Raw genomic sequence first — 12,127 nt, 5'->3', positions numbered from 1 at the left:
TGCAGCGCATTCCGTAGATGGCATGCAATGCAGCCAAGGGCCAAAGCTGGTGCAGGAAGAGAATCACAGTTTTGTCCTGGATTTCACTTGTCATACAGAGCAGGAGACCCTTGGGCATCCTGAGTCTGAGGTGACCATCAAATACCCATTTACATCCTATATTTTATTTTTCCTGTACTCCCTCTAGATTCGATTACACATTAAAACACATGAGACAATTTATAGCAGTTTATTAATCTACCAATTCTCACTTAATTGGGATGTGAGAGGAAACTGGAGCATCCAGAGGAGACACAATGTGGTCAGAGGGAGAACATGTAAGCTCCACACAGACAGAATCTAAGGTCAGGATTGAATCCAGCAAGGTGTTGAGTTGTTGCATGTTTTTGGAATTGTACTCATCCAAGCAGGTGAGAATATTCCAACATCAGGCAAAAGGTATAAAAGTGTGAAACCTCATACCACAGATTCAGGGACAGTTTCTTCCCAGCTGTTATCAGGCAACTGAATCACCCTACCACAACCAGAGAGCAGTGCTGAACTACTATCTACCTCACTGGTGACCTTCGGGCTATCTTTGATCGAACTTTGCTGGCTTTCCCTTGCACTAAACGTTATTCCCTTATCAGTATCTATACACAGTAAATGGCTCGATTGTAATCATCCTTTCCGTTGACTGGAAAGCCAGCAACAAAAGCTTTTCCCTGTACCTCGGTATATGTGACAATAAACTAAACTGAACTGAATTGAACACGGTTCTGACTGTCATTGTGTACGCAGTGAAACAGGTTTAGAGTAATAGAAGTAGACGAGAATCATTCTCAGTGGTCAGTGTTACCGATTAGGGAGTTAATTGTTGGATTGCATTTCTCCTGCAGATTACAGTTAGGATTATAATTATTTCTTAAGTGTACACATGTTAAGTGTACAATAACATGTGAGAGAAAAAAATTGTCTGTTTACACTTGTGTGAATATACTTCTGTGAAATAGCCAAGGGCAGAAAACACTTGTGGAGTTGTATACAGACCACCAAACAGCAGTAGGCAGGCTGGGGAGAGCATCAAGCAAGAAGTTAGGGATGCAAGTAGCAAAGGTACAGCAGTTATCATGGGTAACTTTAATCTACATATAGATTGGGCCAATCAAATTGGTAGCAGTGCTGAGGAGGAGGATTTCCTGGAATGTATACGGGATAGGTTTTAAACCAGTATGTAGAGGAGCCGACTAGACGGCAGGCCATCCTACACTGGATATTGTTTAATGAGGAAGGATTAGTTAGCGATCTTGTTGTGCAAGGCCCATTGGGCAACAGTGACCATAATATGGTGGAATACTGCATTAAGATGGAGAGTGACACGGTTAATTCAGAGACTAGGGTCCTGAACTTGAATAAAGGAGACTTTGAAAGTACAAGACGGGAATTGGTTAGGATAGATTGGCAAATTATACTTAAAGGATTGACAGTGGAGATGCAATGGCAAAGATTTAAAAACCGCATGGATGAACCCCAGAAATTGTTCATCCCTGTCTGGCGAAAAAATAAAACGGGGAAGGCGGCTCAACCGTGGCTGACGAGGGAAGTCAAGGATCGTGTTAAATCCAAGGAAGAGGTAAATAAATTGTCCAGAAGAAGCAGCAAACCAGAGGACTGGGAGAAATTTAGAACTCAACAGAGGAGGACAAAGGGGTTAATTAAGAGGGGGATAAAAGGGCATGAAAGGGAGAAGGGGAGATGCAACGTGACCTGGGTGTCATGGTGCACCAGTCATTGAAAGCAAGCATGCAGTGAAGAAAGCGAATGGTATGTTGGCATTCATAGCAAGAGGATTTGAGTTTAGGAGCAGGGAGGTTCTGCTGCAGTTGTACAGGGTCTTGGTGAGACCGCACCTGGAGTATTGTGTGCAGTTTTGGTCTCCTAACCTGAGGAAAGACGTTCTTGCCTTAGAGGGAGTACAGAGAAGGTTCACCAGATTGATCCCTGGGATGGCGGGACTTACATATGAGGAAAGACTGGATATACTGGGCTTGTACTCGCTGGAATTTAGAAGACTGAGGGGGGATCTTATAGAAACATATAAAATTCTTAAGGGATTGGAGAGGCTAGATGCGGGAAGATTGTTCCCGATGTTGGGGGAGTCCAGAACCAGGGGTCACAGCTTAAGGATAAGGGGGAAGTCTTTTAGGACCGAGATGAGAAAACATTTCTTCACACAGAGAGTGGTGAGTCTGTGGAATTCTCTGCCACAGAAGGTAGTTGAGGCCAGTTCATTGGCTATATTTAAGAGGGAGTTAGATGTGGCCCTTTTTGCTAAAGGGATCAGGGGGTATGGAGAGAAGGCAGGTACAGGCTACTGAGCTGGATGATCAGCCATGATCATATTGAATGGTGGTGCAGGCTCAAAAGGCCGAATGGCCTACTCCTGCACCTATTTTCTATGTTTCTATGTTTCTATGAAAGAAAGCTTGCGGGGAATATAAAAACTGACTGTAAAAGCTTCTTTAGGAATGTAAAAAGGAAAAGATTAGTCAAGACAAATGTAGGTCCCTTACAGTCAGAGACAGGCAAATTTATAAATGGAAACAAGGAAATGGCAGAACAGTTAATCGAGTACTTTGGTTCTGTCTTCACTAAGGAAGACACAAACAATCTCCCGGAAATACTAGGGGATCTAGTGGGAGGGAGGAAGTGAAGGAAATCCACATTAGTCAGGAAATGGTGTTAGGTAAATCCCCAGGGCCTGATGGTCTGCATCCCAGGGTACTCAAGGAGGTGGCCATAGAAATCGTGGGGGCATTGGTGATGATTTTTAAATGATCTCTCGATTCTGGATCAGTTCCTGTGGACTGGAGGGTAGCCAATGTAACTCCACTTTTTAAGAAAGGAGGGAAAGAGAAAACGGGGAATTATAGACCAGTTAACCTTACATCGGTAGGGGGAAGATGCTGGAGTCGATTATTAAAGATGTCATAGCAGCGCATTTTGAAATCAGTGATGGGATCGGTCAAAGTCAGCATGAATTTATGAAAGGGAAATTATGCTTGGCTAATCTTTTGGTATTTTTTGAGGATGTAACAAGTAGAATGGGTAAGGAGAGCCAATGGATGTGGTGTATCTGGACTTTCAAAAAGCCTTCGACAAGGTCCCACACAAGAGATTAGTGAGCAAAATTAGAGCACATTGTATTAGGGCAAGGGCATTGACATGGATAGAGAACTGGTTGGCAGAGAGGAAGCAAACAGTAGGAATTAACCGGTCCTTTTCAGAATGGCTGGCAGTGACTAGGGGGGTGCCGCAAGGCTCTGTGCTGGGACCCCAGTTGTTTACAATATATACTAAAGATTTAGACGAGGGAACATCTCTATGTTTGCGGATAACACAAAGCTGAGTGGCAGTGTCAGTTGCGAGGAGGATGCTATGAGGTTGCAGGGTGAATTGGATAGGTTGGGTGAGTAGGCAGAAGCATGGCAGATGCAGTATAATGTGGATAAGTGTGAGGTTATCCATTTTGGTGGCAAGATCAGGAAGACAGATTATTATTTGAATGGTGTCAGGTTAGGAGAAGGGGAGGTGCTACAAGACTTGGGTGTGCTTAGACATCAGTCACTAAAAGTAAGCATGCAGGTACAGCAGGCAGTGAAGAAAGCTAATGGCATGTTGGCCTTCATAATGAGAGGATTTGAGTTTAGGAGCAAGGAGGTCATACTGCAGTTGTACAGGGCCCTGGTGAGACCGCACCTAGAGTATTGTGTGCAATTCTGTCCTCCTAATTTGTGGAAGGACATTATTGCTATTGAGGGAGTGCAGCGTTGGTTCACCAGGTTAATTCCTGGGATGGCTGGACTGACGTATGATAAAAGAATGGGCCGACTAGGCTTGTATCCGTTGGAATTTAGAAGGATGAGAGGGGATCCTATAGAAACATATAAAATTCTTAGAGGATTGGACAGGATAGATGTAGGAAAAATGTTCCTGATGTTGGGGGAGTCCAGAACCAGGGGTCACAGTTTAAGAATAAGGGGAAGGCCATTTAGGACTGAGATGAGGAAAAACGTTTCACCCAGAGAGTTGTGAATCTGTGGAATTCTCTGCCACAGAAGGTTAACAAGAGAGAGTTAGATTTAGATCTTAGGGCTAAGGGGATCAAGGAATATGGGAAAAAATCCAGAACAGGGTACCTGGATGATCAGCCATGACCATATTGAATGGCAGTGCTGGCTCGAAGGGCTGAATGGCCTACTCCAGCACCTATTTTCTATGTTTCCATGTTTATCACGTTGTATGTATTTGGCATAAATACCTATATTTTCCTTTTGTACGTGCAATTATAAATAGATATTGTTTCAGCGTAAAAGAAAAACAACACTTTAATGGTATACAGTGAACAAATGTTGAATAAAATGATTGCTATTATCATTTTATTAATAAGTCAATATGCAGAGTTAGATTGACATCAGTTATATCCTATGAAAATAAATAAACGTCATTCGTAGCTTAAATATCAACATTTGAAGTGACCTTTAAATTGCACAAATTTAAAGCATGGCAGAAGTGTGAGTAATATCTGACCAACTGTTTCATTACATCAACATGAGTCGCAAAAATATCAGAAAGAGTGCAAGAGAAAGAATGATATATTACTTAAGTGACAATTACAAATGGGAAAAAAGGCACACAAATATATTCAAAGGGGGATTTAAATATGAAAGAGAGGTAAAAGGAGATATAGCAAAGAAGAAACTATGGAAGAACAACATTTAAAAGACATTTGGGCAGGGACATGGATAGGAAAGGTTCAGAAAGATATGGGGTAAACACAGGTAGGTGAGACTAATGGAGACAGAGCATCTTGGATGGCATGGGCAAGTTGTGTCCATGCTGTATGACTGTATGACTCTAAGAAATATACGTCCAATGCATGTTAACACAGGACTTCCTTCAAATGTCCCAATAACTTCATACCCAATCACTTACACTGATTATGATTAAATATTTGCATACATCATGAAAGTGGAACATACAGAGAGGTAAGGAAGACAAGGTCATCAAGGAGAAGGGTATGTATGGACTGAGAATAGGGATCTTATTTTTGAGATTTCAGTCTAGAATTGTAGAATTTTGGGCACCATTTGTGAGGAAGGATGGTTAGCTCTGGAGAGAGTCCAGAGGAGGTTTACAAGAATGATCCCCGGAATGAGTAGGTTAACATATGATAAAAGTTTAATGGCATTTGTCCTATATTCACTGGAGTTTAGTTGAATGAGGGGAGACATTGAAACATACAGAATAGTGAAAGGCTTAGATAGAGTGGATGTGGAGAGGATGTTTCCACAAGTGGGAGAGTTGAGGACTAGAGGTCATAGCCTCAGAATTAAAGGATGTTCTGTTAGGAAGGAGATGAGGAGGAATTTCTTTTGTCAGAGGTTGGTGAATCTGTGGAATTCTTTGCCACAGAAGGTTGTGGAGGCAAAGTCGGTGGATATATTTAACATAGAGATAGATAGATTCTTGATTAGTACGGGTGTCCGAGATTATGGGGGGAAGGCAGGAGAATGGGGTTAGAAGGGCGAGATAGATCAGCCATGATTGAATGGTGTAGTAGATGATATGCCGAATGGCCTAATACTACTCCTATCATTCATGACCTTATGATCTTATGAATTGTTACATTACCAAAGGAGTGAAACAGCTCCAATCGCCCCAATCGCCTGCCTATTACCGTGATGCTCTGTCATTTCCTACTAGGAAGCCCTGGTAATCAACTATCTATAAAGACAATGAGTTTCATGTTATAACTAGATGTTTCCTCCTGTCAAACCCCATTGTGATTTTTACCCATCAATTTGAATCTGCCACTTGCTTTTAAATCATTCCTTAGTGTGAAATCTTCTTGTTATCTACCCAAGCTGAATCTATCACTATCATACAGTATATACATGTCAGAGTTATACAGCATGGAGAAAGGCCATTCAACCCAACTTGTCCATGTGAACTGTAATGCCCCATCTAGCAAGCCACATTTGCCTGTGTTTACCATATTCTTCTAAACCTTTCCTATCCATGTACCTATCCAAATGTCTTTAAATGTTGTTCTTTTATCTGCCTCAACTACTTCTTCATGAAGCACATTCCATAAATCCACCAACCTCGTTGCCCTTCAGTTCCCATTAAATCTTTCCTCTCTCACCTGAAACCTATGCCCACTAAATCTTGATTCACCTACCCTGGGAAAAAGACTCTGTGCATTCACTCTATCTATTCCTCTTGTAATCTTAGACTTTGCTGTAAGATCACCACCTCAGTATCCAGTGTTCTAAGGAGCCAGCCCAATCTCTCCCTATGGCCCAGGTCCTCAAGTCCAAGGTGCTTAATTGCATCTTTCCTACAGCAGGGTGATAAAAATTGAACACAGTTCTCCAAGTGTGGCCTCACCAACATCCTATACAACTGTAACATATCATCCATGTACTTTGTTCCCTGACTGATGAAGGCCAACATAACAAAAGGCTTCCTTGCCCCCTATCTATGTGCGACGCCACTTTCAGGGAGCCATGTGATTGTATAGATTGCTCTGCTCTACAATACACCCCAACCCTCACATTGCATCGCAGCAATGCCCTGTTCTGGTTCGACCTCCCAAAATGTAACTCCTCACACTTATCTGCATTAATCTCCATGAGCCATTCTACGGCCCACATGTCCAGCTGATCAAGATCCCATTGCAATTCTTGATAATACCTCACCATCTATTATACCAACTAATTTAGTGTCATCTACAAATTTACTAATCATGCCTTGTACACTCTGAATCAAATCATTGATAACAATGACAACCAGCAATGATCCCTGAGGCACACCACTAGTCATAGGCCTCCAGTCTGGAAAACAACCTTCCACCAACATCCTCTGCTTCCTTCCACGAAGCAAATTCTCTATCCAGTCGGCTAGCCCTCCCTGGATCCGATGCGATCTAACCTTCCAATGCAGTCTACTATGCGGAACCTTATCAAATACGTTACTGAAGTCCATTTAGACAATGTTTATAGCCATGCCCTTATCAATCTTCTTAGTTACTTCCTCAAAAAGCTCAATCAAATTTGTGAAACACGATCTCCCTTGGATAAATCCATGTTGACAACCTCCTGAATCAACCCCTGTCTTTCAGAATATTTAATCTCTCAGATTAATCTCCAGTAACTTGCCTATCAGACGTTGGGCTCACTGGTCTATAGTTCCCTGATTCTTTTTTGCAGTCTTTCTTAAATGAAGGTGCAACATTAGCCATCCTCTAATCTTGCTGCACCTCACCCTCTGTCAAACGATCATTCGTACATCGCAGCTAGGACTCCTGCAATTTATTCTCCAGCTTCCTGCAGTGGATATATCTGACCAGGCTCAGGAGATTTATCTACCTTCATACATTTTAGGTCACCAGCACAACATCTACTTGACTCTCCTTAAGACAGCTCCATTAACCTTCCCAAGTTCGCTATTCTTCATGTCTTTCCAAGTGGTAAAACCAGAGGAGAAATGTACATTGATAAATATTCTATAAAATGTTCTGGGACAAATGTTCTATCAATTTTCCTCTCGATCTTCTTTGCTGCAGAGAGAACAACCCTGGCTGGTCTGGTTTAACATTAGAGCTGAAATACCAAATCTTTAGGACCTCAGACTTCTTCCCAAATTAAGGTGATCAGCATTAGACACAATACTCCATCTGTGGGTTAAGCAATATTTCATAAAGATTTAAGATGCCCGTTTTAATTACCCATGAAGGATCAAAACATTGGTGAAAAGTATCGGGGTGCTTGAAAGGATTAAACAAGTGAAACAAATAATTCAAAACATTTGTGATTAGCACCAAAGTGGGCAGAATAAAACTGGTTCATGGAATTTTCTGCCTTCCGCATGCTTTAGATCCTTTGTTTGTCTCTTTTTCTTGCTTAATTTGTGATAATTCTGTTTGCTTTCTAATGTCCTTTCAACAAACCTGTACTAAACTGCAAGAATATGGCGGAAAGGGCAGGAGAGTTAGTTTAGTTGCACGTTATCCGGGAGGAACAGTGGCACAGGTGTTAGTGCTGTTACTTCACAGCTCCAGGGAAACTGTTCGATTCTCTTTTGTGGAGTTTTCAAATCTTCTTTGTGACCATTTGGCTTTCCATCTAGTGATCCAGTTTCCACCCAACTCTCAAAAACATACAGTTAAATTAATTTGCCACTGGAAATTACCCTTGAGGTATGTAAGTGAGAAAAGGATTAAATCATAAATTTAATGGTCACTGAGAGAGAATAGGTTTGAAGGAAATAATAGGCAGGGTACCAGGACCGAGGGGATTAATGTCCCTAGAGCTGGATGGTCTGAATGGCCTCCTCCTGAGTTAGTAAGTGTATGAGTTGGTGACTTGTTTTTGTCTTATTCTGGAGTGACTTTTTACTGTGACTTGCCTAGCTGCCCTTTGCTGCTGTCTCAAACTTTCCATACAGTTATGACTACCACCTGAAACATGAACATTGGATAAGTAGGTATTTAATCAGCAGGTTAAGCAGGTTAAGACTATAAGCTGATAAAACGCTCCAGATTTGCTCTACCAATGATAATATTAATGTCCATGATGCAATCATGGTTTGGTAGGTCTGTGAATTATAGAAGGAAATGTCAGCTCATTGATTATACAAAACTAGTATATAAGGGGTTACTTAAAGACCAGCCAATCAGAGCTCTGGACCAACATATATATATAAGAAAATAACTGCAGATGCTGGTACAAATCGATTTATTCACAAAATGCTGGAGAAACTCAGCAGGTCAGGCAGCATCTCGGGAGAGAAGGAATGGGTGACGTTTCGGGTCGAGACCCTTCTTCAGACTGATGTTCCACTATCAGGGGCCAACAAGAACGACAAGGTAAAGGAAGCTTGGATGACGAGAGAGGTTGGAAATTCCGTAAAAAAATTAAAAAAGGCATGTGTAAGGTTTAGAAAGATAAACTCAGGCAGGACCTTTGAGCAATTGGAAGAAAACAGGAGAGAGCGTAAGCAGAGAATTCAGAGGATCAGAAGGGGCTATGAAAGATGATTGCAGGTCAGTTTAAAGATAATCCCAAGCATTTATCCATGCATTAAAAGCAATAGGGTAACTGGGGAGAAGGTCGAACTACTCAAGGATAAAGGAAGGAATCTATGCTTGGAGTCAGAGGTTGTAGATGAGGTACTAAACAAGTAGATAGACACAAAAAGCTGGAGGAACTCAGTGGGACAGGCAGCATCTCTGGAGAGAAGGAATGGGTGACGTTTTAGGTCGAGACCGTTCTTCAACCCTCTCAATCGGAAACATCACCCATTCCTTCTCTCCAGAGATGTTGCCTGTCCCGTTGAGTTACTCCAGCTTTTTGTGTCTATCTTCGGGTTAAACCAGCACCTGCAGTTCAATTCTTACACAGGTACTGTGTACAGTGCCTGCAAGATGGATTCTGAGAGCAGCTTGTACTAGAGCCTACAAGAGAGAAGGCAATCCTGGATTTAGTTTTGTCCAATGAACCAGATTTAATAAGGAAACTCAAGGTAAAGGAACTGCTTGGAGGTAGAGACCATAATATGATAGTTTTGATCTGCAATTTGAGAGAGAGAAGGTTAAACCAGGAATGTCAGTGTTGCAGTTGAACAAAGGGGACTATGGAGGCATGGGAGAGGAGCTGGCCAAGGTCGAATGGAAAAGGATCCTAGCATGAATGACGGTGGAACAGCAATGGTAGGAATATCTGGGCATAATCCAGAAGATGCAGGATCATTTCATTCCAAAGAGTAAGAAAGATTCTAAGTGAGTAAGTGGCAACTGTGGCTGACAAGGGAAGTTAGAGATGGAATAAAACTAAAAGGAAAGATGTATAACACAGCAAAGAGTAGCAGGAAGCCAGAGGATTGGGCAACTTTCATAGGACAACAGAAAGTAACAAAACGGGCAATACGGGCTTAAAAGATGAGGTGCGAGGGGAAGCTCGCCAATAATATAAAGAAGGTCAGTAAAAGCTTCTTTAGGTATGTTAAGGGAAAAAGATTAATAAATACAAATATGGGTCCCTTGAAGGCAGAAACGGGTGAAATTATTATGGGTAACAAGGAAATGGCGGAAGAGTTGAACAGGTACTTCGGATCTGTCTTCACTAAGGAAAACACAAACAATCTCGCAGATGCACTAGAGGACAGAGGATCTCGGGAGACAGAGGAACTGAAAAAAAATTGCCTTAGGCAAGACATAGTATTGGGTATTCTGATGGGACTGAAGGCTGATAAATCCCCAGGGCATGATGGTCTGCATCCCAGGGTACTCAAGGAGGTGGCTCTAGAAATCGTGGACGCATTGGTGATCATTTTACAATGTTCTATAGATTCAGGATCAGTTCCTGTGGATTGTAGGGTAGCTAACGTTATTCCACTTTTCAAGAAAGGAGTGAGAGAGAAAACGGGGAATTACAGACCAGTTAGCCTGACATCGGTGGTGGGGAAGATGCTGGAGTCAATTATTAAAGAGGTAATAACGGCGCATTTGGATAGCAGTAAAAGGATTGGTCCAAGTCAGCATGGATTTATGAAGGGGAAATCCTGCTTGACTAATCTTCTGGAATTTTTTGAGGATGTGACAAGTAAAATGGATGAAGGAGAACCAGTGGATGTAGTGTATTTAGACTTTTAGAAAGCCTTTGATAAGGTCCCACACGGGAAGTTGGTGAGCAAAATTAGAGCACATGGTATTGGGGGTAGGGTGTTGACATGGATAGAGAACTGGTTGGCAGACAGAAAGCAAAGAGTAGGAATAAACGGGTCCTTTTCAGAATGGCAGGCAGTGGTGAGTGGAGTGCCGCAAGGCTCGGTGCTGGGGCCACAACTATTTACAATATATATTAATAATTTGGATGATGGAATTAAAAGTAACATAAGCAAATTTGCAGATGACACAAAGCTGGGTGGCAGTGTGAACTGTGAAGAGGATGTTTGGAGGTTGCAGGGTGACTTGAATAGGTTGAATGAGTGGGCAGATGCATGGCAGATGCAGTATAATATAGATACATGTGAGGTTATCCACTTTGGCGGCAAAATCAAGGAGGCAGATTATTATCTGAATGGTGTCAGATTGGGTAAAGGGGAAGTGCAATGAGACCTTGGTGTCCTTGTACACCAGTCACTGAAAGTAAACGTGCAGGTACAGCAGGCAGTGAAGAAAGCTAATGGCATGTTGGCCTTCATAATGAGAAGATTTGAATATAGGAGAAAAGAGGTCCTTCTGCAGTTGTGTAGGGCCCGCCTAGTTGTGAGACCACCTCTGGACTATTGTGTGCAGTTTTGGTCTCCTAATTTGAGGAAGGACGTCCTTGCTGTTGAGGCAGTGCAGCGTAGTTTCACAAGGTTAATCCCTCGGATGGAGGGACTGTCATATGAGGAAAGATTGGAAAGACTGGGCTTGTATTCACTGGAGTTTAGAAGGATGAGAGGGGATCTTATAGAGACGTATAAAATTATAAAAGGACTGGACAAGCTAGATGCAGGAAAAATGTTTCCAGTGTTGGGGGCGTCCTGAACCAGGGACCACAGTCCAAGAATAAAGGGGAGACCATTTAAAACTGAGGTGAGAAGAAACTTTTTCACCCAGAATTGTGAATTTGTGGAATTCTCTGCCACAGAAGGCAGTGGAGGCCAATTCAGTGGATTAATTTAAAAGAGAGTTAGATAGAGCTTTAGGGCTAGTGGAATCAAGGGATATGGGGAGAAGGCAGGTACAGGTTACTGATTGTGGATGATCAGCCATGATCACAATGGACGATGGTGCTGGCTCGAAGGGCCAAATGGCCTCCTCCTGCACCTATTTTCTATGTTTCTATGTTTCTATTTACTAAACAAGTATTTTTATATCAATATTCACCAAGGAGAAGGACATGGTAGGTAGTGAGATCAGTGTGTGATATACTAATATGCTGGGACTGATGGGATCTATCCCTGATTATTGAGAGAGGCAAGAGAGGAGATTGTTGGGACTCTGACAAACAACTTTGTTACCTGTCCGGCTGCAGGTAAGGTCCAGGAAGATTGAAGAGTTGCCAATGTTGTTTCTTAAAAAGGGAAATGGGGA

This window comes from Rhinoraja longicauda, chromosome 29, assembly GCF_053455715.1.
Source record: "Rhinoraja longicauda isolate Sanriku21f chromosome 29, sRhiLon1.1, whole genome shotgun sequence".
NCBI classification, from domain to species: Eukaryota; Metazoa; Chordata; class Chondrichthyes; order Rajiformes; family Arhynchobatidae; genus Rhinoraja; species Rhinoraja longicauda.
Note: the sequence above shows the minus strand (reverse complement) of the source record.